Source organism: Bombina bombina, chromosome 1, assembly GCF_027579735.1.
Source record: "Bombina bombina isolate aBomBom1 chromosome 1, aBomBom1.pri, whole genome shotgun sequence".
Classification (NCBI taxonomy): domain Eukaryota; kingdom Metazoa; phylum Chordata; class Amphibia; order Anura; family Bombinatoridae; genus Bombina; species Bombina bombina.
This window is the reverse complement of record NC_069499.1, coordinates 1,599,889,060-1,599,902,960: the sequence shown is the minus strand read 5'-3', so window position 1 is coordinate 1,599,902,960 and position 13,901 is coordinate 1,599,889,060. Positions and strand designations below refer to the sequence as shown.

General features: G+C 46.6%; 1 protein-coding gene across 2 annotated transcripts in view; it reads left to right on the top strand.

Annotated features, from left to right (window-relative positions):
- The first annotated feature begins 347 nt into the window (after positions 1-347).
- LOC128656650 (gastrula zinc finger protein XlCGF26.1) overlaps positions 348-13,901 on the top strand; it is a 226,842-nt gene continuing 213,288 nt past the window's right edge. The window contains exon 1 of one of the 2 annotated variants that reach the window (XM_053710677.1): positions 348-1,412. The gene's annotated coding sequence lies outside the window, so the exon portion shown is untranslated. Of the gene's footprint in view, positions 2,029-13,901 lie in introns of both variants that reach the window. The other variant, XM_053710668.1, reaches the window with a different exon arrangement.

The following is a 13,901-nucleotide window of genomic DNA, read 5'->3' as shown; positions in this document are numbered from 1 at the left end:
TCTCTGTCTGTCTCAGGCTGTGTCTCTCTGTCTGTCTCAGGCTGTGTCTCTCTGTCTGTCTCAGGCTGTGTCTCTGTCTGTCTCAGGCTGTGTCTCTCTGTCTGTCTCAGGCTGTGTCTCTGTCTGTCTCAGGCTGTGTCTCTCTGTCTGTCTCAGGCTGTGTCTCTCTGTCTGTCTCAGGCTGTGTCTCTCTGTCTGTCTCAGGCTGTGTCTCTGTCTGTGTCTCTCTGTCTGTCTCAGGCTGTGTCTCTGTCTGTCTCAGGCTGTGTCTCTCTGTCTGTCTCAGGCTGTGTCTCTCTGTCTGTCTCAGGCTGTGTCTCTGTCTGTCTCAGGCTGTGTCTCTCTGTCTGTCTCAGGCTGTGTCTCTGTCTGTCTCAGGCTGTGTCTCTGTCTGTCTCAGGCTGTCTGTCTCTGTCTGTCTCAGGCTGTCTGTCTCTGTCTGTCTGTCTGTCTCAGGCTGTTTGCTGAGCTGTTAATATGTAGCAGGAAGTGGGCGTCATCTGTAACCAGCTCTGTGTAATGGGAGGAGGTTGCAAACCAGGGAAGAGAGTGCTAAACTGAGAGCTGCAGTTGCAAACCAGGGAAGAGAGTGCTAAACTGAGAGCTGCAGTTGTGAACCAGGGAAGAGAGTGCTAAACTGAGAGCTGCAGTTGTGAACCAGGGAAGAGAGTGCTAAACTGAGAGCTGTAGTTGTGAACCAGGGAAGAGAGTGCTAAACTGAGAGCTGCAGTTGTGAACCAGGGAAGAGAGTGCTAAACTGAGAGCTGTAGTTGTGAACCAGGGAAGAGAGTGCTAAACTGAGAGCTGCAGTTGTGAACCAGGGAAGAGAGTGCTAAACTGAGAGCTGTAGTTGTGAACCAGGGAAGAGAGTGCTAAACTGAGAGCTGCAGTTGTGAACCAGGGAAGAGAGTGCTAAACTGAGAGCTGCAGTTGTGAACCAGGGAAGAGAGTGCTGTAAAGTGAGAGCTGCAGTTGTGAACCAGGGAAGAGAGTGCTGTAAAGTGAGACCTCAGCTGTGAACCAGGAAGAGAGTGCTGTAAAGTGAGACCTCAGCTGTGAACCAGGAAGAGAGTGCTGTAAAGTGAGACCTCAGCTGTGAACCAGGAAGAGAGTGCTGTAAAGTGAGACCTCAGCTGTGAACCAGGAAGAGAGTGCTGTAAAGTGAGACCTCAGCTGTGAACCAGGAAGAGAGTGCTGTAAAGTGAGACCTCAGCTGTGAACCAGGAATAGAGTGCTGTAAAGTGAGACCTCAGCTGTGAACAAGGAAGAGAGTGCTGTAAAGTGAGGCCTCAGCTGTTAACCAGGAAGAGAGTGCTGTAAAGTGAGACCTCAGCTGTTAACCAGGAAGAGAGTGCTGTAAAGTGAGAGCTGCAAAAGTTCTCAGAGCAGTAACAGAAGATCAGCAAACTGGTGTGAGTGATGGAAACCAGTAGCAAAGTGTACTAAAGAGAGTGTTGTGACAAGACTTGAGAGTGCTGTAACAAGAAAGAGAATGTTGTAACAAGACTTGAGAGTGCTGTAACAAGAAAGAGAATGTTGTAACAAGACTTGAGAGTGCTGTAACAAGAAAGAGACTATTGTAACAAGACTTGAGAGTGCTGTAACAAGAAAGAGACTGTTGTAACAAGACTTGAGAGTGCTGTAACAAGAAAGAGACTATTGTAACAAGACTTGAGAGTGCTGTAACAAGAAAGAGACTGTTGTAACAAGACTTGAGAGTGCTGTAACAAGAAAGAGACTGTTGTAACAAGACTTGAGAGTGCTGTAACAAGAAAGAGACTGTTGTAACAAGACTTGAGAGTGCTGTAACAAGAAAGAGACTGTTGTAACAAGACTTGAGAGTGCTGTAACAAGAAAGAGACTGTTGTAACAAGACTTGAGAGTGATGTAACAAGAAAGAGACTGTTGTAACAAGACTTGAGAGTGATGTAAACCAGTACAGTGAACACAAACTAGAAATAACAATACACAACTGGAGAACTAGAAACAAAAGAGGACACGTCCTGTGATTTGTGCTAAATTAAATAGGTGAGTAACTATAATGTTATTTATATGTAGAGAATGTGTGTGTGTGACACTCTATAACAAGCTGTGTGTGTGTGTGTGTGTGTGACACTCTATAACCAGCTGTGTGTGTGTGACACTCTATAACCAGCTGTGTGTGTGTGTGACACTCTATAACCAGCTGTGTGTGTGTGACACTCTATAACCAGCTGTGTGTGTGTGACACTCTATAACCAGCTGTGTGTGTGGTGTGACACTCTATAACCAGCTGTGTGGTGTGTGTGACACTCTATAACACCAGCTGTGTGTGTGTGACACTCTATAACCAGCTGTGTGTGTGACAACTCTATAACCAGCTGTGTGTGTGTGTGACACTCTATAACCAGCTGTGTGTGTTTGACACTCTATAACCAGCTGTGTGTGTGTGTGACACTCTATAACCAGCTGGTGTGTGTGTGACACCTCTATAACCAGCTGTGTGTGGTGTGTGACACTCTATAACCAGCTGTGTGTGTGTGTGACACTCTATAACCAGCTGTGTGTGTGTGACACTCTATAACCAGCTGTGTGTGTGTGTGACACTCTATAACCAGCTGTGTGTGTGTGTGACACTCTATAACCAGCTGTGTGTGTGTGACACTCTATAACCAGCTGTGTGTGTGTGACACTCTATAACCAGCTGTGTGTGTGTGTGACACTCTATAACCAGCTGTGTGTGTGTGACACTCTATAACCAGCTGTGTGGTGTGTGTGACACTCTATAACCAGCTGTGTGTGTGTGACACTCTATAACCAGCTGTGTGTGTGTGACACTCTATAACAAGCTGTGTGTGTGTGACACTCTATAACCAGCTGTGTGTGTGTGTGACACTCTATAACCAGCTGTGTGTGTGTGTGACACTCTATAACCAGCTGTGTGTGTGTGACACTCTATAACCAGCTGTGTGTGTGTGTGACACTCTATAACCAGCTGTGTGTGTGTGACACTCTATAACCAGCTGTGTGTGTGTGACACTCTATAACCAGCTGTGTGTGTGTGACACTCTATAACCAGCTGTGTGTGTGTGACACTCTATAACCAGCTGTGTGTGTGTGACACTCTATAACCAGCTGTGTGTGTGTGTGACACTCTATAACCAGCTGTGTGTGTGTGTGACACTCTATAACCAGCTGTGTGTGTGTGTGTGACACTCTATAACCAGCTGTGTGTGTGTGACACTCTATAACCAGCTGTGTGTGTGTGACACTCTATAACCAGCTGTGTGTGTGTGACACACTATAACCAGCTGTGTGTGTGTGACACTCTATAACCAGCTGTGTGTGTGACACTCTATAACCAGCTGTGTGTGTGACACTCTATAACCAGCTGTGTGTGTGTGTGACACTCTATAACCAGCTGTGTGTGTGTGTGACACTCTATAACCAGCTGTGTGTGTGTGTGACACTCTATAACCAGCTGTGTGTGTGTGACACTCTATAACCAGCTGTGTGTGTGTGACACTCTATAACCAGCTGTGTGTGTGTGTGACACTCTATAACCAGCTGTGTGTGTGTGTGACACTCTATAACCAGCTGGTGTGTGTGACACTCTATAACCAGCTGTGTGTGTGTGACACTCTATAACCAGCCTGTGTGTGTGTGACACTCTATAACAGCTGTGTGTGTGTGACACTCTATAACCAGCTGTGTGTGTGTGTGACACTCTATAAACAGCTGTGTGTGTGTGACACTCTATAACCAGCTGTGTGTGTGTGACACTCTATAACCAGCTGTGTGTGTGTGACACTCTATAACCAGCTGAGTGTGTGAGACACTCTATAACCAGCTGTGTGTGTGTGACACTCTATAACCAGCTGTGTGTGTGTGACACTCCTATAACCAGCCTGTGTGTGTGTGTGACACTCTATAACCAGCTGTGTGGTGTGTGACACTCTATAACCAGCTGTGTGTGTGTGTGACACTCTATAACCAGCTGTGTGTGTGTGTGGACACTCTATAACCAGCCTGTGTGTGTGTGCAACACTCTATAACCAGTGCAGTGTGTGTGAGACACTCTATAACCATGCTGGTGTGTGTGCAACTCTCTATAACCAGCTGTGTGTGTGGTCGACACTCTATAACCAGCTGTGTGTGTGTGACACTCTATAACCAGCTGTGTGTGTGTGTGACACTCTATAACCAGCTGTGTGTGTGTGAACACTCTATAACCAGCTGTGTGTGTGTGACCTCTATAACCAGCTGTGTGTGTGTGACACCTCTATAACCAGCTGTGTGTGTGTGTGACACTCTATAACCAAGCTGAGTGTGTGTGTGACACTCTATAACCAGCTGTGTGTGGGTGACACTCTATAACCAGCTGTGTGTGTGTGACACTCTATAACCAGCTGTGTGTGTGTGTGACACTCTATAACCAGCTGTGTGTGTGTGTGACACTCTATACCAGCTGTGTGTGTGTGACACTCTATAACCAGCTGTGTGTGTGTGTGTGTGTGAGACACTCTATAACCAGCTGTGTGTGTGTGTGACTCTCTATAACAGCTGTGTGTGTGCGACACACTCTATAACCAGCTGTGTGTGTGTGACACTCTATAACCAGCTGTGTGTGTGTGTGACACTATAACCCTGTGTGTGTGTGTGACCCTCTATAACCAGATGTGTGTGTGTGTGACACTCTATAACCAGCTTGTGTTGTGTGTGACACTCTATAAACCAGCTGTGTGTGTGTGACACTCTATAACCAGCTGTGTGTGTGGACACTCTAAAACCAGCTGTGTGTGTGTGTGACACTCTCTAACCAGCTGTGTGTGTGTCAACCTATAACCAAGCTGGTGTGTGTGTAAGTGTGTGTGTGAGACACTCTATATCCTGCTGTGTGTGTGTGGACACGACTAATAACCACTGTGTGTGTGCGACACTCTATAACCAGCTGTGTGTGTGTGTGACACTCTAAACCCAGCTGTGGTGTGTGTGGACACTCGATAACCAGCTGTGTGTGGTGTGACACTCTACAACCAGCTGTGTGTGTGTGACACTCTATAACCAGCTGTGTGTTGTGTGGTGACAACTCTATAACCAGCTGCGTGTGTGACACTCTATAACCAGCTGTGTGTGAGTGACACTCTATACACCAGCGGTTGTGTGACACTCTATATACCAGCTGTGTGTGTGTGTGACACTCTATAACCAGCTGTGTGTGTGTGTGTGACACTATAACCAGCTGTGTGTGTGTGACACTCTATAACCAGCTGTGTGTGTGTGTGACACTCTATAACCAGCTGTGTGTGTGTGACACTCTATAACCAGCTGTGTGTGTGTGACACTCTATAACCAGCTGTGTGTGGTGACACTCTATAACCAGCTGTGTGTGTGTGACACTCTATATACAGCTGTGTGTGTGTGACACTCTATAACCAGCTGTGTGTGTGTGACACTCTATAACCAGCTGTGTGTGTGTGACACTCTATAACCAGCTGTGTGTGTGGGTGTGACACTCTATAACAGCTGTGTGTGTGTGTGTCACTCTATATAACCAGCTGTGTGTGTGTGTGACACTCTATAACCAGCTGTGTGTGTGTGACACTCTATAACCAGCTGTGTGTGTGTGTGACACTCTATAACCAGCTGTGTGTGTGTGACACTCTATAACCAGCTGTGTGTGTGTGACACTCTATAACCAGCTGTGTGTGTGTGTGTGACACTCTATAACCAGCTGTGTGTGTGTGACACTCTATAACCAGCTGTGTGTGTGTGTGACACTCTATAACCAGCTGTGTGTGTGTGTGACACTCTATAACCAGCTGTGTCTGTGACACCCTATAACCAGCTGTGTGTGTGTGCGACACTCTATAACCAGCTGTGTGTGTGTGTGTGACACTATAACCAGCTGTGTGTGTGTGTGACACCCTATAACCAGCTGTGTGTGTGTGTGACACTATAACCAGCTGTGTGTGTGTGTGTGACACTCTATAACCAGCTGTGTGTGTGCGTGTGACACTCTATAACCAGCTGTGTGTGTGTGTGACACTCTATAACCAGCTGTGTGTGTGTGACACTCTATAACCAGCTGTGTGTGTGTGACATCTCTATAACCAGCTGTGTGTGTGTCGACACTCTATAACCAGCTGTGTGTGTGCGACACTCTATAACCAGCTGTGTGTGTGTGACACTCTATAACCAGCTGTGTGTGTGACACCCTATAACCAGCTGTGTGTGTGTGTGTGACACTCTATTACCAGCTGTGTGTGTGTGACACTCTATAACCAGCTGTGTGTGTGTGTGTGACACTCTATAAACCAGCTGTGTGTGTGTGACACTCTATAACCAGCTGTGTGTGTGTGTGTGACACTCTATAACCAGCTGTGTGTGTGTGACACTCTATAACCAGCTGTGTGTGTGTGTGTGACACTCTATAACCAGCTGTGTGTGTGTGTGACACTATAACCAGCTGTGTGTGTGTGTGACACCCTATAACCAGCTGTGTGTGTGTGTGACACTCTATAACCAGCTGTGTGTGTGTGTGACACTCTATAACCAGCTGTGTGTGTGTGACACTCTATAACCAGCTGTGTGTGTGTGACACTCTATAACCAGCTGTGTGTGTGGTGTACACTCTATAACGCTGTGTGTGTGTGTGACACTCTATAACCAGTGTGTGTGTGTGTGTGACACTCTATAACCATGTGTGTGTGTGTGTGTGTGTGTGTGACACTCTATAACCAGCTGTGTGTGTGTGACACTCTATAACCAGCTGTGTGTGTGTACACTCTATAACCAGCTGTGTGTGTGCGACACTCTATAACCAGCTGTGTGTGGACACCTTCACACACCATGTGTGTGACATCTATAACCAGCTGTGTGTGTGTGTGACACTCTATAACCAGCTGTGTGTGTGTGTGTGACACTCTATAACCAGCAGTGTGTGTGTGTGCGACACTCTATAACCAGCTGTGTGTGTGTGCGACACTCTATAACCAGCTGTGTGTGTGTGTGACACTCTATAACCAGCTGTGTGTGTGTGTGACACTCTATAACCAGCTGTGTGTGTGACACTCTATAACCAGCTGTGTCTGTGTGACACTCTATAACCAGCTGTGTGTGTGTGTGTGACACTCTATAACCAGCTGTGTGTGTGTGTGACACTCTATAACCAGCTGTGTGTGTGTGTGACACTCTATAACCAGCTGTGTGTGTGTGACACTCATATAACCAGCTGTGTGTGTGCTGACACTCTATAACCAGCTGTGTTGTCGTGTGCACAGCTCTATAAACCAGCTGTGTGTGTGTGTGACACTCTATAACCAGCTGGTGTGTGTGTGTGTGACACTCTATAACCAGCTGTGTGTGTGTGACACTCTATAACACCAGCTGTGTGTGTGTGACACTCTATAACTCAGCTGTGTGTGTGTGTGACACTCCTATAACCAGCTGTGTGTGTGTGCTGACACTCTATAACCAGCTGTGTGTGTGTGACACTCTATATCCAGCTGTTGTGAGTGACACTCTATAACCAGCTGTGTGATGACACTCTATAACCAGCTGTGTGTGTGGTGTGACACTCTATAACCAGCTGTGTGTGTGTGACACTCTATAACCAGCTGTGTGTGTGTGTGCGACACTCTATAACCAGCTGTGTGTGTGTGTGACACTCTATAACCAGCTGTGTGTGTGTGTGACACTCTATAACCAGCTGTGTGTGTGTGACACTATAACCAGCTGTGTGTGTGTGTGACACTCTATAACCAGCTGTGTGTGTGTGACACTCTATAACCAGCTGTGTGTGTGTGTGACACTCTATAACCAGCTGTGTGTGTGACACTCTATAACCAGCTGTGTGTGTGTGTGACACTCTATAACCAGCTGTGTGTGTGTTTCACTATAACCAGCTGTGTGTGTGTGACACTCTATAACCAGCTGTGTGTGTGTGACACTCTATAACCAGCTGTGTGTGTGTGACAGCTGTGTGTGTGCGACACTCTATAACCAGCTGTGTGTGTGTGTGACACTCTATAACCAGCTGTGTGTGTGTGACACTCTATAACCAGCTGTGTGTGTGTGACACTCTATAACCAGCTGTGTGTGTGTGACACTCTATAACCAGCTGTGTGTGTGTGACACTCTATAACCAGCTGTTGTGTGTGACACTCTATAACCAGCTGTGGTGTGTGTGACACTCATATAACCAGCTGTGTGTGTGTGACACTCTATAACCAGCTTTGTGTGTGTGTTACAACACTATAAACCAGACTGTGTGTGTGTGTGACACTCTATAACCAGCTGTGTGTGTGTGTGTGACACTCTATAACCAGCTGTGTGTGTGTGTGTGACACTCTATAACCAGCTGTGTGTGTGTGACACTCTAAAACCAGCTGTGTGTGTGTGTGTGACACTCTATAACCAGCTGTGTGTGTGTGTGACACTCTATAACTAGCTGTGTGTGTGACACTCTATAACCAGCTGTGTGTGTGTGCAACACTCTATAACCAGCTGTGTGTGTGTGACACTCTATAACCAGCTGTGTGTGTGTGACACTCTATAACCAGCTGTGTGTGTGTGACACTCTATAACCAGCTGTGTGTGTGACACTCTATAACCAGCTGTGTGTGTGTGACACTCTATAACCAGTGTGTGTGTGTGACACTATAACCAGCTGTGTGTGTGTGTGACACTCTATAACCAGCTGTGTGTGTGTGTGACACTTCTCTAAGCAGCTGTGTGTGTGTGACACTCTATAACCAGCTGTGTGTGTGTGACACTCTTAACCAGCTGTGTGTGTGTGTGACACTCTATAACCAGCTGTGTGTGTGTGGTGACACTCTATAACCAGCTGTGTGTGTGTGTGACACTCTATAACCAGCTGTGTGTGTGTGTCGACACTCTATACCCAGCTGTGTGGTGTGTGACACTCTATAACCAGCTGTGTGTGTGGACACTCTATAACCACTGTGTGCTGTGTGACACTCTATAACCAGCTGTGTGGTGTGTGACACTCTATAACCAGCTGTGTGTGTGTGTGGACACTCTATAACCAGCTGGTGTGTGGTGTGTCGACACTCTATAACCAGCTGTGTGTGTGAGACACTCTATAACCAGCTGGTGTGTGTGTGTGACACTCTATAACCAGCTGTGTGTGTGTGCGACACCTCTATAACCAGCTGTGTGTGTGTGACACTCTATAACCAGCTGTGTGTGTGCAACACTCTATAACCAGCTGTGTGTGTGTGTGCGACACTCTATAAACAGCTGTGTGTGTGTGTGTGACACTCTATAAACAGCTGTGTGTGTGTGTGTGACACTCTATAACCAGCTGTGTGTGTGCAACACTCTATAACCAGCTGTGTGTGTGTGACACTCTATAAACAGCTGTGTGTGTGTGTGACACTCTATAACCAGCTGTGTGTGTGTGTGACACTCTATAACCAGCTGTGTGTGTGTGACACTCTATAACCAGCTGTGTGTGTGTGTGACACTCTATAACCAGCTGTGTGTGTGTGTGACACTCTATAACCAGCTGTGTGTGTGTGACACTCTATAACCAGCTGTGTGTGTGTGTGTGACACTCTATAACCAGCTGTGTGTGTGTGACACTCTATAACCAGCTGTGTGTGTGTGTGACACTCTATAACCAGCTGTGTGTGTGTGACACTCTATAACCAGCTGTGTGTGTGTGACACTCTATAACCAGCTGTGTGTGTGCGACACTCTATAACCAGCTGTATGTGTGTGACACTCTATAAACAGCTGTGTGTGTGTGTGACACTCTATAAACAGCTGTGTGTGTGACACTCTATAACCAGCTGTGTGTGTGACACTCTATAACCAGCTGTATGTGTGTGTGACACTCTATAACCAGCTGTATGTGTGTGTGACACTCTATAACCAGCTGTATGTGTGTGTGACACTCTATAACCAGCTGTATGTGTGTGTGACACTCTATAACCAGCTGTATGTGTGTGTGACACTCTATAACCAGCTGTATGTGTGTGTGACACTCTATAACCAGCTGTGTGTGTGTGTGACACTCTATAACCAGCTGTGTGTGTGCGACACTCTATAACCAGCTGTATGTGTGTGTGACACTCTATAACCAGCTGTGTGTGTGACACTCTATAACCAGCTGTGTGTGTGACACTCTATAACCAGCTGTATGTGTGTGTGACACTCTATAACCAGCTGTATGTGTGTGTGACACTCTATAACCAGCTGTATGTGTGTGTGACACTCTATAACCAGCTGTGTGTGTGTGTGACACTCTATAACCAGCTGTGTGTGTGTGTGACACTCTATAACCAGCTGTGTGTGTGTGTGACACTCTATAACCAGCTGTGTGTGTGTGTGACACTCTATAACCAGCTGTATGTGTGTGTGACACTCTATAACCAGCTGTGTGTGTGTGACACTCTATAACCAGCTGTGTGTGTGACACTCTATAACCAGCTGTGTGTGTGTGTGTGACACTCTATAACCAGCTGTGTGTGTGTGTGTGACTCTATAACCAGCTGTGTGTGTGTGTGTGACATTCTATAACCAGCTGTGTGTGTGTGACATTCTATAACCAGCTGTGTGTGTGTGTGACACTCTATAACCAGCTGTGTGTGTGTGTGTGTGACACTCTATAACCAGCTGTGTGTGTGTGTGTGACACTCTATAACCAGCTGTGTGTGTGTGACACTCTATAACCAGCTGTGTGTGTGACATTCTATAACCAGCTGTGTGTGTGACACTCTATAACCAGCTGTGTGTGTGTGGACACCTATAACCAGCCTGTGTGTGTGTGACACTCTATAACCAGCTGTGTGTGTGTGTGACACTCTATAACCAGCTGAGTGTGTGTGTTGACACTCTATAACCAGCGTGTGTGTGTGTGTGACACTCTATAACCAGCTGTGTGTGTGTGTGACACCCTATAACCAGCTGTGTGTGTGTGTGACACTCTATAACCAGCTGTGTGTGTGTGACACTCTATAACCAGCTGTGTGTGTGTGACACTCTATAAACCGCTGTGTGTGTGTGTGACACTCTATAAACCAGCTGTGTGTGTGACACTCTATAACCAGCTGTGTGTGTGACACTCTATAACCAGCTGTGTGTGTGACACTCTATAACCAGCTGTGTGTGTGTGACACTATAACCAGCTGTGTGTGTGTGACACTCTATAACCAGCTGTGTGTGTGTGTGACACTCTATAACCAGCTGTGTGTGTGTGACACTCTATAACCAGCTGTGTGTGTGCGACACTCTATAACCAGCTGTGTGTGTGTGACACTCTATAACCAGCTGTGTGTGTGACACTCTATAACCAGCTGTGTGTGTGTGACACTCTATAACCAGCTGTGTGTGTGACACTCTATAACCAGCTGTGTGTGTGTGACACTCTATAACCAGCTGTGTGTGTGTGACACTATAACCAGCTGTGTGTGTGACACTCTATAACCAGCTGTGTGTGTGTGACACCCTATAACCAGCTGTGTGTGTGTGTGACACTCTATAACCAGCTGTGTGTGTGTGTGACACTCTATAACCAGCTGTGTGTGTGTGTGACACTCTATAACCAGCTGTGTGTGTGTGACACTCTATAACCAGCTGTGTGTGTGTGACACTCTATAACCAGCTGTGTGTGTGACACTCTATAACCAGCTGTGTGTGTGACACTCTATAACCAGCTGTGTGTGTGTGTGACACTCTATAACCAGCTGTGTGTGTGTGACACTCTATAACCAGCTGTGTGTGTGTGACACTCTATAACCAGCTGTGTGTGTGTGTGACACTCTATAACCAGCTGTGTGTGTGACACTCTATAACCAGCTGTGTGTGTGACACTCTATAACCAGCTGTGTGTGTGTGACACTCTATAACCAGCTGTGTGTGTGTGACACTCTATAACCAGCTGTGTGTGTGTGACACTCTATAACCAGCTGTGTGTGTGTGACACTCTATAACCAGCTGTGTGTGACACTCTATAACCAGTGTGTTGTGTGTGACACTCTATAACCAGCTGGTGTGTGTGTGACACTCTATAACCAGCTGTGTGTGTGTGTGACACTCTATAACCAGCTGTGTGTGTGTGTGACACTCTATAACCCCTGTGTGTGTGTGACACTCTATAACCAGCTGTGTGTGTGACACTCTATAACCAGCTGTGTGTGTGTGACACTCTATAACCAGCTGTGTGTGTGACACTCTATAACCAGCTGTGTGTGTGACACTCTATAACCAGCTGTGTGTGTGTGACACTCTATAACCAGCTGTGTGTGTGTGTGTGACACTCTATAACCAGCTGTGTGTGTGACACTCTATAACCAGCTGTGTGTGTGTGTGACACTCTATAACCAGCTGTGTGTGTGTGTGACACTCTATAACCAGCTGTGTGTGTGTGTGACACTATAACCAGCTGTGTGTGTGCGACACTCTATAACCAGCTGTGTGTGTGTGACACTCTATAACCAGCTGTGTGTGTGTGTCACACTCTATAACCAGCTGTGTGTGTGTGTGACACTCTATAACCAGCTGTGTGTGTGTGTGACACTCTATAACCAGCTGTGTGTGTGTGTGACACTCTATAACCAGCTGTGTGTGTGTGCGGACACTCTATAAACAGCTGTGTGTGTGTGACACTCTATAACCAGCTGTGTGTGTGTGACACTCTATAACCAGTGTGTGTGTGTGTGTGTGACACTCTATAACCAGCTGTGTGTGTGTGACACTCTATAACCAGCTGTGTGTGTGACACTCTATAACCAGCTGTGTGTGTGTGACACTCTATAACCAGCTGTGTGTGTGACACTCTATAACCAGCTGTGTGTGTGACACTCTATAACCAGCTGTGTGTGTGTGACACTCTATAACCAGCTGTGTGTGTGTGTGACACTCTATAACCAGCTGTGTGTGTGTGACACTCTATAACCAGCTGTGTGTGTGTGACACTCTATAACCAGCTGTGTGTGTGTGACACTCTATAACCAGCTGTGTGTGTGACACTCTATAACCAGCTGTGTGTGTGTGTGACACTCTATAACCAGCTGTGTGTGTGTGTGACACTCTATAACCAGCTGTGTGTGTGTGACACTCTATAACCAGCTGTGTGTGTGACACTATAACCAGCTGTGTGTGTGTGACACTCTATAACCAGCTGTGTGTGTGTGACACTCTATAACCATCTGTGTGTGTGTGTGACACTCTATAACCAGCTGTGTGTGTGACACTCTATAACCAGCTGTGTGTGTGACACCCTATAACCAGCTGTGTGTGTGTGACACTCTATAACCAGCTGTGTGTGTGACACTCTATAACCAGCTGTGTGTGTGTGTGTGACACTCTATAACCAGCTGTGTGTGTGACACTCTATAACCAGCTGTGTGTGTGACACTCTATAACCAGCTGTGTGTGTGTGACACTCTATAACCAGCTGTGTGTGTGTGACACTCTATAACCAGCTGTGTGTGTGTGACATTCTATAACCAGCTGTGTGTGTGTGACACTCTATAACCAGCTGTGTGTGTGTGTGTGACACTCTATAACCAGCTGTGTGTGTGTGCGACACTCTATAACCAGCTGTGTGTGTGTGACACTCTATAACCAGCTGTGTGTGTGTGTGACCTATAACCAGCTGTGTGTGTGTGTGACACTCTATAACCAGCTGTGTGTGTGTGACACTATAACCAGCTGTGTGTGTGTGTGACACTCTATAACCAGCTGTGTGTGTGTGACACTATAACCAGCTGTGTGTGTGTGTGTGACACTCTATAACCAGCTGTGTGTGTGTGACACTCTATAACCAGCTGTGTGTGTGTGACACTATAACCAGCTGTGTGTGTGTGACACTCTATAACCAGCTGTGTGTGTGTGACACTCTATAACCAGCTGTGTGTGTGTTTCACTATAACCAGCTGTGTGTGTGTGAC